Raw genomic sequence first — 13,281 nt, 5'->3', positions numbered from 1 at the left:
CCCTCCATATTCTGCAGAATCTTAATAAGCCTAGGCTCTCAAGGGTCTTGTGTGATTAGGAATACTCTGATTCAGGACAGCAAAGAAGACATCTAGCTTAGAGAAAACATATAACTAACACCTTCTGACCTCAGCAGAGGTGCCCCATCCACCGTCTAGTTTAGGTGGGTACCCAGATGTCATCTTCGATTCCTCTTCTGCTCAGCATCTTTCCCAACCCCTCTGACCCACAAGTCTTTAGACTCTGCATCTAAACTACTTCACGGGCCTTTCTGTTTTTGTTTTTTTTTTAAGTAAATTTTATTAAATTATAAAAGTTTCCATTTCCGCCCCCCCTCCCAACACCCTCCCACTCCCCCCACTCCCCCTCCTCCTCCCTCTTCGTCCCCCAGGGCAGTCGGGGTTTCCTGCCCTGTGGGAAGTTCCAGTTCCTTCCCCCTCCCTCCAGGTCCAGGAAGGTGAGTGTCCAAACAGACTGGATCCCCAAAATCCAGTATATGTAGAGGAAACAGGTCCCAGTGTCATAGTCAATGGCTTTTCAGAAAGACTTCGGGTCAGCCACCGTCATAGAATCCGGCCAAATTCCGAGAATCTGGTTAGATCACGTCCTTGTTCAGTCCCAGTCCAACTGGCCTTGGTAAACTCTCATCAGATCCGTTCCCTTGTATCAGTGGGTGATAGCATCCCTCGCAGTCCTGATTTCGTTTTTCATGTTCTTCCTCCTTCTGCTCCTCATTTGGACCTCGGGGGGGCTCAATCCGGTGCTCCAATGTGGGTCTCCGACTGTATCGCCGTCCTTCGCCAGATGAAGGATCTATGGTGATAAGCAAAATATACATCAGTATGGTCATGGGCCACGGCCGATTCAGGCACCCTCTCCTCTGTCCAGAGAGCAATCTGGGGGATCTCTCCTTGGACCTGGGATCCCATATATAATCAAGTCTCCTGTAAACCCTAAAATGGCTCCCTTAGTTGAAATATATTCTTCCCTGATCCCATATTCATCCTTCCTCCCCCCCCATCCCAGGCCACCAAGCTTTCCCCGTTCCTCCCCTACTCCCTTCTCTCTAACCCTCTCCCCTTCCATCGACCCTCCCACCCCCCCATGCACCCGAGACATCAACATTAATCCGTCCACTTTGAACCTGATAGAAGAGAAAGTCGGAAGTAGTCTACAAGATTTAGGCACAGGAGGCCTCTTCCTAAGTAGGACCCCAGCAGCACAGACAATAAGAGAAACAATGAATAAATGGGATCTACTGAAACTGGGAAGCTTCTGTAAAGCAAAGGACACTGTCAGTAGGACAAAAAGGCTGCCTTCTGACTGGGAGAAGATCTTCACCAACCCCTCATCAGACAAAGGTCTGATCTCCAAAATATACAAAGAACTCAAGAAACTAGGCACTAAAACTCTAATTAACCCAATTAAAAAATGGGGTACTGAACTTAACAGAGAATTCACAACAGATGAACTTCGAATGGCCAGAAGACACTTAAGGTCATGCTCAACCTCCTTAGCGATCAGGGAAATGCAAATCAAAACCACTTTGAGATACCATCTTACACCTGTCAGAATAGCTAAAGTCAAAAACACCAACGATAGCCTATGCTGGAGAGGATGTGGGGTGAGGGGAACACTCACTCATCCATTGTTGGTGGGAATGCAAACTCGTGCAGCCACTGCGGAAATCAGTGTGGTGGTTTCTCAGGAAACTGGGAGTCAACCTCCCTCAGGACCCAGCAATTCCACTCTTGGGAATATACCCTAAAGATTCCCTAACATACTACAAAAGCATTTGTTCTACTATGTTCATAGCAGCACTATTTGTAATAGCCAGAACCTGGAAACAGCCTAGGTGCCCCTCAATAGAAGAATGGTTAAAAAAGGTGTGGAACATATACACATTAGAGTTTTACTCAGCGGTAAAAAACAATGACATCTTGAATTTTGCATGCAAATGGATGGAAATAGAAAACGCTTTACTGAGTGAGGTAAGCCAGACCCAAAAAGAGGAACACGGTATGTATTCACTCATAAGTGGATTCTAACCATAATTAAAGGTCTTTGAGCCTATTATTCGTGATCCTAGAGAAGCTAAATAAGAAGATGAACCTGATGAAGATTATTTAGCTATCCACCAGGAGGTAGGAAATAGACAAGAGTCCCAGGTAGCCTTTCTGTTTTTGATATACTTATTTCCATGTCTGTATTCACACATTACAGTCTTACTGGGCAACTACAGCATCCTGTAAGTTTGATTTTTGCTCATGCCCACTACAGGCTATTTTTCACATTACAAAATGACCTTTAGAAATGCAGATCATATCATGAGACTCCAGCCCATCTTAAGGAAATCCTCTGTCGTTTCCTACTGTATGTGGGACTACAGCCAAGCCAGCTGTTGTTTACCATGGACATGAATACCAATCAGAATGTTACACATCTCCTACCCTTTACTCTCTTTCCTCCAGTGCCTAATCAATAGTTTATGTCAGGGATTTTGCTGTTGTCCCCTATGGTCACAATACTTTTTTCATCCTTTTAATTTTTGGAATCTGAAAGCAAAATTGATATCTATGACCAGAGAGAGGCTTTCCTGAGTTCCCTAGCTAAAGGAGAACCTTGCCACCACCATTGTTAAATCACAAGAAGAAAGGTATTAAAAACAATTTAATTAAAATCAAGTGAAATTGAATTCTACTTTCTCCATCTTTTCATAGAACCTTGTTTGTTTCTGTGTGGAGCAAAAACCACTTTCTACATTGCTCCCCAATGGCTGTTTTCAGATGGTGTTATATAGAGACTGTGGGGCCCCTGGACATAATTCCCAATTCCATAATGCATGCAAGGGGGCCCAACATGACCATTCCAAGGTATGGTTAAGGTTTTTATCACAGATGTGAGAGAGAAAACATCCAGAAGTATCTCGAAGAGTTCAGAGCAGAGGGAGAAAGTAGACTGCACATGACCAGCTGATTGGTCACGGTCAGGGATAGGGAAGTGAGAGCATGGTGAGAGATAGAGAGTAAGAGAGGGTAAATGGGTATAAAGAAATGATAGATAGATAGATAGATGGATTGATAGATAGATGATAGATACATGATAGATAGATAATAGATAGATGATAGATAGACAGATGATAGATAGATAGATGATAGACAGATGATAGATAGATAGATAGATACATGATAGATAGATAATAGATAGATAGATAGATAATAGATAGATAGACAGGTAGATAGACAGATGATAGATAGATGATAGGTAGACAGACAGGTAGATAGACAGATGATAGATAGACAGATAGTCAGTCAGTCAGACAGACAGACAGACAGACAGACAGCTAGATGGATGATAGATAGACAGACAGACACAAAGAACAGTGAGAATATCTGGTTATGAGGAGGGTGAGTACCTGGGAGTTGGGATTGAAAGGGCCAGGAGCCTAGCATGGGGTCTTTGAAATATGTAATAAACACTTGTGAGTAGGAACTGGGGGAGCCTGAAGGCTAGCTTTGGCTTTGATACACAGCCAGAGGTCTATGTCAGTGGAGAACCATAAAGTCCTTTCTGCTAGAGATAAGGGAAATGACTCTTTTTGTCAGGTTGGAACTGGTTTCACAAGTTCCTGTGAAATGCTGGCTTTTATCCAATCTCCAGAAATTCTATAGTTTAACTTGAGCTCATTTCTGGAAATATGGACTACTTTTTGGAGTGCAGGGAAATGGAGTTTCCTTTAGACTTGGCCTACACTGCTGTTGGGTAGAACACGAGGTGGTAAGCCACCTGGCAACTGGGCCTTGTGTTTCAACCAGAGAGCTGCAAGGCCATTTCTTTCTGTTGAGATTCTTCAGACTTTTGCTAAATGTTTGGAACTGTTCCCTTTCCCTTGGTAATGTTTCCTGCTCACTGCCTTTGACAATTTTTACTTGTGATTTTTTTTTCCCTGTCTTCGTTCTATGTGGCCAAGCAAATAGTGAGGTGGGGTAAAGAAGATAAACCTTGGGCACTGGGCATAACGATTGCCTAGACCTGTACACAATCCCTGAGTCTTCTCTTCTCTGAGATCCCAATATTCTTGTCACTGTCAGTGTTTTCAGGCATGTAGTTCAAGGCATTTCTGCCTGATAAATTCTCTTTCTCTGCGTCTCCCTCCCCTCTCAATTATTTGAGTTTAATTTACAGTTTGACTTACCTTTGCTAGTCTGTTTACACTGCCTAACAGCTTCCCATTTATCCAGTTCTTCCTCCAGGGGGTGTAAGCAGATTGGCCAATTAGCACCACCTTTTTAACAAACAGACAGATATATCACTCTGCTCAAGTATGGAGGACACCTTGCAGTGATAAGATAAATCAGAACTTCCCTATAGATTTCCCTTTACCTGCAGTGAGTACATCACTTGAAGCAATTACATCAATAATAATAATAGGCACACAGGCTCATATTTCACGGTGGTGTCTCCTCTGGGAGGTTTGATTTCTCCTTGGAGTCAAGGACTGTGGTAACTTGCGGTTTTTCTCAGTTCTCCTGGAGGTTAGACGGGATATGTTGCTTAATAATTATGGTGCATGATGAATATTAATGAAAAGTAGGTTGAAATAAAAACACATGCTGTTCAGGTGGAGGCTCCACTCCAGGCCCCCTCCCCTGGAGCTGCCTCAGTCCGAACTCTGACCCTGAGAAAGCTCGCCAAACTATGACCCCTCTCCAGAGATGCCCATGACCACTCCCACAGGTTATTTAAATTGCCCCCCAGATACCAGACACAGCTGCTTCCCATGTCTTCCTTTCCTGGAGGCTAGAAATCCATCTGGGAGAGTGGTGTCCATTAAACTTGGGCTTTTTCTAATTCAGTTTGATTTGGTATGATTTGGATTATTGCATTGGAGGAGAGACTTGGTAGGGTGCAGAAACCTTTCACATGTTGTTTGGTTAACTGTTTCCTTGCCTCCTTCACAAGTTTACTAGAATTATATACCAACATATATTCTAAAAATAAATTTTTATTTATTGTATTTTGATATCCCAGATAATTCTGACTTTTCTACTAATCATCTACTCAAATAAAGTGGGAGATAATTCCGATAATGTATATTTTCATGAATTAGCAGTTTTATGACATGCTAAATTGTCTTTATTTAACTGAGGAACAATAATCAAGTTGATTTTTGATGCTCTAGTAAATTCATAGCTGTGCAGGTGAGGTTACCAACATCCAACCGTGATATTCTTTAATCAAGGCTAATTTCAAAGTACTGTATCAATTTAGCTCTAAAGCATCCGATTTGTATTTAAAAGGCAGTCAATACTGGTTAATGAAATCGTGTTAACCTACCACTGGTGAGCTGTCTCATCATAGAACAATTCTCTTCTTACCATGAAACGTTGTGGACTGACTGGCATCATGTACCTAGGGATGGTAAAAATGGCTGGATTACATGGCAATCTATTTATCAGTTCTGTATCAGGTAGATTAACTGAGAGTGGGACATGAAACTGAGTTAGGAGATAGTATATAACCTAAGACACTCATGAACATAAAAAATCGTACCAGTAAGAAAATAAGAAAACCTAGACAGGAAGTGACAGGAACCCAGAAGGAGACTTCCTCTGGAGCTTTATAAACGGTGTGAATTGAAGACAACATGGCGAGTAGGGGTGGCTGAGAAGACAGAAGATAACTTTTGGCAACACTTTGCTTGTTCTACTGTACTAGGCCACTAAATTCAGGTATGCTGTTTAGGGAAGGCATTTCTAAGACTATCTGAGTCGCTAAAACCATCTTGGATAGAAGCTGGTCTCTGGTCACTTACACCAACTATTAATTCTTATGGTAAACTGGTCTCTGGACCAGTTATAAATTCCTATGCAACATAACCCTGAGCTAAAACTTACAGCCTGACCATTTAACTGCTGTCCCTCTGCTTCTGTAAGCAATTCTTGCTTGTGGGAGATGACCAGACCTGCCTTTCTGAATATGTCACCATTATGGGTTTTACCTTTAAAAACCAACCAGAGGTTGAGTCTTCCTTCTTCTAACCAGCTGGGACAGTCCCACCTGTAGTTAAAGACACCATTCAACTTAGGCCTCTTGGAGCTATCTCTTTAGGTTCCCTATAAGACTATGTCTATTATAACAAAAGACCAAAACGATAGAAGTTTAAACAATACTCACTTATGACTCAAAAGTGTGGGACCTCTGCATGACTCAGCTGGTTTATTTCTTTGCTTCTCCCAGGGACATAAATGTAGACGACACAACTGTAGCATCCTAGGAATTCTCTACTTTGCGAAGAACTTTTGAGGAATACGTAGAATTCAATTTCCAGTGACGGTAGGGTTGATGACTCAGTTTCTCTCCGGGATCCACTTAACTCCATAAAACCACCTGTATCCCCTTTGTCTCATTTCTCTTCTGTAGAATCTCTCTGGCCACACCCAAAGAGAGGTCTGTACTTTCCTCATGTGGTAAGTTTGACCCACCTAGATAATTCAGGATGTCTCTTTATCTTCAAGTTCCCGAAGCATATTAGCTGACTCTTTTGGCTGTAATGAGACCATTTCCAGCTTCCAGGGATGAGAACGGGGACCTAGTTGGCGATCACTAAGCTTGCTGCTATGAGACAGAGTAGTATGAACGGGATTCTTTGTGCACAGGGTAGAAGCAGGTATACACTGAGGGGTGAAGTGGGGAATGGGTAGGAAGGCACAGGGCTCACCTCTTCCACTGACTCTCACAATACTTTCTAAATGCTCAAAGGGAAACTCATGTCTCTTGTATTTTCTCATTGGCTCTTTGGCCACTAGAGACCCATCCCTAAGCAGGTTTGTACTTTACAGCTAAATTCCTGCCTTCTCTTCTAATAGGTGACTGACAACACCTTCGTTTGAAGTGTGTTTGGAAGACAGTGGTGAAGGCTGACAGTAGCAAACAGCTCTGTGCGTACAGGTTGGGGAGACCACTTTAACAGACTCTTGTTGTTAAGCCTGGAATCCCACCGTGGAGACCACTTCTTTTCTCTCTATGCTGGCTGCTTCTACCCTTTTAACCTTGCTTCACCTTGAAGCCTTCTGAATCTGGAGTGGTTGCTTCTGGAAACTCGGAGAACTTCTAGGCTGGCACAGAGCTTTCAGCTTTCCCAGCCACTCCTAGAGCCTCCACACTACATAGGAAACTCAGGGTTTTTGGTGTCAGCTTACCATCTCAGAGCTGTTTGGATAACGTGCTGGTTTAATATGACTAACATTTAATTGGATTATCATAGGCTTTAAAGAAGATGCCTGTTCTGAAAGTCATTTGGTCTGGACTGGATCTTTAACTTCTTTGTGGCTCAATATCTTCACCTACTAACTGGAGACAGAGCCATTCAGAGCTCTCTGCCCTCTGGTTTATGCTGCATCTAGCCTGGGCTTGCATGAGGGTACTTATGTTACCCACTTGTATGATTATTATCTACTTCCATGATTGTATCATTAGGTGATAAACAATGTATTTTCAGTTTTGTGTCATACACCGGCATGTACTGATGTAAGAAGAATCAATAAACAATACAGAACTATGTTGATAAGTGCTTGGTACTAAATTACTGAACAATAATAACAAATGAATATGAATTCCATATAATCAAAGTTATGGCAGTTCATAGTAACTCATTAAATTAAAGTAACTTGATCAGTATTGAAATCCTGACATAATTTTGTATGTACGTACTTTCCATGGCACATAGTATGTGTACATGTGTGTGTTTGTGCGCGCGTGTGTGTGTGTGTGTGTGTGTATGTGTGTGAAAGTCAGAGAACAGCTTTGGGGAGTCAGTTCTTTCCTTCTGCTGCATGGAGTGGAGCTCGGGCTTGGAGGAAAATACCTTTACCTGATAATCCACCTCACTGTCTCTGTTTTAGCTTTATATTTGTCTTTCACGCAGATATAATTCATGCCTGAGCATGCACAAATAGAAAGGCATTGGTATTGGGATCCCTTTCCATAGCTCCTTATTCTTCCCCTTTTACTGAGTGATAGCTTCTATATCTATACTCAGTGTCAGGGCTCCTTCTAGGACCCGAGGGAGTCCAGACTTCAGCCTGAAGTCACCGCTTCTCTTCTTCTTTTCATTAGCTATTCATCATACGATGCCTCCTACAGTGCACCCCTTCCCTTGATATTTAACATCTCAAATGTTTTATGTCTTTTATCAATTATTCAAATACATTTTTGAGTAACTCCTAAGTCCTGGGAAGGTCAGAATCATCACATTCTGAGTCCTTGAGTTCACTGTGAGATGGAAGATGTAGAAGGTATGGCAATACCATACCATCAGTATGACTTGTTATTGCGAGGAACAGAAAGCGGGTCCCAGGAGCTCAGAGTAAAGGCATCATATATGGTGTAAACTTTGCATCCACCGGCACTCATGATACACTAATGTAACTATGTCCCCTTGAATTTTGCAAGTTCATGTAGTTAGAAATAAACATTATGGTGAGTTGCTGCTTTTCAAATTTAGGCTACGCTCCATCAGAAATTTCCCAAGGCATCATATAGACTGACGGACTTTCTTTACTCTCGGTTGACACCTCCAGCATTGCCCTTGACAGCTAAGGCCCATATCTTCTGCCCAAGATCTCCAGCATCTCCTGACATAATCAGGACCACAGTTCTGATAATAGCTTAAGCTCACGACCCAACTTGCCATGGGCTCTGCCACTACCAAGAGATGTTCCTTATCTCTCTGACAACATTCTCCCAATATTTAGCTTTGTCTTATTTGCTAATGTTAATTTAAAACAAAACAAAACAAAACTAGACCTGATTTTTCTGGCAGACAAATATTTTAGAGTAACGTAAGTCAAACTATTTTTCTTTTTATTTCTCAGTTGCCCTGAAATTCTGATTATTTTAGGAAGGATGAAGGGAGAGGTTATAGACACTTCCCAAAGTCCCACATATGTGTAAGAGACAGGCTGTGGTGTCCATGATTGAAGTCTTGTATGCAAGATGAACATCTTTGGTGCATGAAGCTCTCCAAGTCTCCTCTCTTCCTCACCTCTCACTGCTCTGCTTGAAGCCCCGGGGTACATTCATTTCGAGCTAAGGATGGTGAGTCTTCCAGCTCCGTCTCAGCCACTGCACCCTCCAGAAATAGCTGAGAAGGAGGGGGAAGGAAAAATTAGATGGCTCTGATCTTCTGCTCTTGACAAGCTTTCTTGTGCGTGATGAAATATAAATAGAATAAACCACGATTCACTATTAAACCTGGGAGAGAGATGACATGGAGATTCATAAATTACTGTTAAATGTGTCTCTGCAGCGATTGCAGGGTGCGGAGTGAGGGGGGCTTACTCACCTGCAGTTAAGAGTAACAAATGGTCTCAGAAGAATCATGTCATGCCGTGCTCAGTGACAACACTAAAAAAAAAAAAAACATTAAAAATTCTTTATATAAGCATGAACTGGCAATTGGTAAAGGGACTTTCTTCCCTTGTGCCCTTAAAAAAAAATCATGCGATCTCATAATTGCTTGAACTTCTTGACATACTAATTAACTCTGATTTAAAACAGCCATTATTTTCAGTTAAGCTTAGTGAACATTGTTTAATATTATTATGTGACCATTAATATGACTAGAGAAAAATGAGATAAGAAAAAGAAGAAGGGGGTAATTAAGATGAGTAATTTGGTAACAAAGTTGAACTAGAACAGGTTGGTGACTCTGCCGCATGTGATAATGTACCATTATCAACATAATTTATGTCTCAAACTAAAAGACTCTATTTGTCCCCAGGCTCCTTTATGTTAAAGTTTTGTCATTTTAGTTATTGGTAAATGGAGTGAGAGACTTCAGAGTGATGCCTGAGAATGCCTGACCAGGAGAGCTCAGCACCTTCACTTTCAGCGTTTTTGCAAAGATACAAAGGAGAAGATTCGGGATGCACTCTGCAGCTTGGAAAAATACAGTTCATGTATCTGAGATAAACGCCTTCTCTGATCCCCGCTCTCTTCCTGCCTCTTTTCTTCCCTTCTCCCTCCCCTGTCCTTTCATCTTTCTCTTGTTTTTTGAGAGGTCTTGTTATTATTCAGGTCAGACTGACCTCACATTTCTGACTTTCTTGTCTCAGCCCTCTGACTAGGTGTTTGTAACAATGTCCTTTTTCATTGTTGCTGTTCTTAAAACAAAAAGTGATCTCCTGTTATGTCAGGGACACCTATAATTTTTGTTATGACTGAAATCTGCATTCTTATCTGGTGTTAACAATGCCTTACCCCAATGGTTCTTAACCTGTGGTTTTCCCTCTTCACAGGGGCCACCAAAGACCATCTGAAAACACATATAAACAGTAGCAAAATTACAACTATGAAGTAGCAGTGGAATAATTTTATGATTGGGGGGGTCACCATGACCGGAGGAACTGTATTAAAGGGTCACAACATCAGGAAGGTTGAGAACCACTGCCCTACCCCATGCAAATGGAGACATGGCAGACTCTGAACAGTTTATCTGCATGGCTCTACCTGGATATAAATTTAATCACGTATTCATTAAGTAAAGCATATTTTATGTGTTAAAATTGTAATTCCACTCACTAACGGTTGAGAGAGACAGAATCTTCACCCGTAAGGCATAAATATTCTAATTGCCAGAATCATAAAATTAATTAGTACATAAATAATATGATATCACATGTTGTGAAAAATTATTTTTAATTGCACAAAGATACATTACATTTGTTTATGCTATATTACTTTAACTGTGTAAAGGTGTGTTACATTCGTTTATGATGCATTCATTTAATTACGTAAAGATATGTTGCATTTGTTTCACCTTGCCTGCCTAAGGCACCTGACTGGTCTAATAAATACCTGAATGACCAATAACTAGGAAGGAGACGGATAGGAGCGACTGCCAGGCAGAGAGAACAAGGGAGGGAGAACAAGAGAAGGAGGAGGGAAAGAGGAAAATGCCTAGGGCCAGATGCCAGGGAGACATCCAGAAGACAGGAGAAGCAGTGAGAGTAAGGTAATCAGAAAGAAAAATGAGTAAAAAACCCCGAGGCAAAAGGTAGATAAAGAGAAACAGGTTAATTGAATCTAAAAGAGCTAGCCAGAAACAATCCTAAGCTGAGCATTCAAAACTAATAACAAGTCTCTGGGTCATGATTTGGGAGCTGGTTAGTAGCCCAAATGAAAAAACTTGGTACAATCACATGATGATAAACACAGTGGAACAAAAAGCAGAATGATGTCATAGGAAGGGAGTGAGAAAGAACCTTACAGAAATGTCAGGGAAAGAAACCAAAGTCTGGATGATTCCAATGAATTGTTTCTCAGTCAGCTTTTGGCCATTGTTACAAACATCCAAGACAACCACGTTATCAAGGAAGAAGGTTTATTCCAGCTCACAGTGTTGGGGATTTTAATTTGTCCCATCCCAGCAGTAGCATGTGGCAGCTTGAAGGGTTTATCTTGTAGCTGGGAACCAAAAAGGAAAGAGGAAGAAGCAAGCATTCTGTAATCCAGGCCCTCTGGGGGCAACCCACCATGACGTCACGTTTCCTTTTAGGTGCTGCCTTTGAAAGCTTGTACTGACTGCCAGTGTTAACAAATCCAAAGATGAGGACTGGAAACGACATCCCGGATCAGAGCTGTGGCAAGCATACCATGGGGGAAGGAGTCCCAGGCTAGAAGGAAGGTTCGCAGAGCAGCATGGCCCTGGTGCGTTGAGAGGACAAGCAGAGGCAGGAAGACTGGAGAGCAGGAAACTAGCAAAGGGTAATGGCAAGTGCTGACTTTTCAGAGAAGCAGATGATGTAATAGGTTCTTAGCCTCGGTAAAACTTAGTCCAGGACCTGGGCAGCAGAAAATGACGACGTCTGACACATACCATCGATTGCCTTCTGGGAAAGCGCTGTTTCAAGAGGCTGTAGTGGCCCAAGGGAGTGGGAATGGAGAGGGAGAGATATTGCTGGGTTAGGGTGTCTGTAAGAGCCAGAGGAGGTGGTGGTTCTTGAGGGCGGTGACTGAAAGAGGCAAAGGTGTGTAAGGTTTTCATCTGAGCCATAGGGAGTGGAACTTTTTGGGGGAACGGTGGAGAAAGATGGCTATTAATTTGGGGGAAGGAGGAGGAAAGTACAGGACCTGAAGGTCCTGTGTGTGTGTGTGTGTGTGTGTGTGTGTGTGTGTGTGTCCCTGCACACATACACATACCAGTGGAGGCCAAAGACTAGCATTGGATTGCTTCCTGCTTTACTCTTTGAAATGGAGATTCTCACTGAATCATCAGTTTGGCTAATGAGATCCAGGGATCTGAATGTTTCTGCACCCAGTAGCCATCCCCAGTGCTGGGGTTGTAGACAGACACCACTATACCTGATCTGAACTAAGGGCCTCATGCTTAGGTGCCAGGTACTTCACTCCATGTATACATGGAATAGATTTGGTTCCAGGCAATAATGTGCGTAAACAGAAGTGGTTTAAGCAAAGTGGGCTGGTGTGCACATTAAATCCCCTACAGGGACATGTGCATAGAGCTGGAGTCAACGAAGCCTTGAATACTGGGGCTCTTTTTGGTTCTTTATTATGGCATTATTAGCCTGTTGCTTGTTACTTGTGACTACAATGTAGAGGCTGTCACTATAGCTCAAAGTGGTTATGGATACTGTGAGTGGTTCCAAGAACATGGATTCTTTTTAGGGACGGGGCTTATATATCCAGGTTTACTTCAAATTTGCTGTGTAGCCGAGGATTCCTTTGAAAGCCTGGTCCTCCTGCTCTCTCCCTGAAACTCTAGAGATTGCAGTCACGTCCCACCATGCCAGGTTTACACCCTGCTAGAGAACAAACAGAACTTCAAACAATGCTAAGCTGGTTTTCTCCTGGCTAACCCACATCCCCTTCCAATTTTCTTAGCCCTTGTCATCAGAGGTTCCCATGCAGTCTCTTTTTACTGGAGCTGAGTACAGGACAGCCTCACTGTGTGAGAGCACAGACAGGAGGATTTTCAGCTGATGTACTATACGAACTCAGGCTTAGGGTGGAGAGGGAGATGGGCAGCTCTCAAAAATGACCCCATTAGATTTCAGTTTAGAAGGATTAGGGCAGACAAAGGTGGGGAGAGCACTGGTGTCTATATTCTAAAGCAGGATGGCTTTACATGACAGCAAGTATAGACAACAGGCAGAGTTCGAGACTGAACTAAATAAACAGACACTCTTGTTCCTCCTCCATTCTTAAAACTCCCGTCGATTTCTCCATCTACTGGATGGTCGATGAGCAGAAGCAGC

This window comes from Myodes glareolus, chromosome 5 (assembly GCF_982192425.1).
Source record: "Myodes glareolus chromosome 5, mMyoGla1.1, whole genome shotgun sequence".
NCBI lineage: Eukaryota > Metazoa > Chordata > Mammalia > Rodentia > Cricetidae > Myodes > Myodes glareolus.
This window is presented reverse-complemented; position numbering follows the sequence as displayed.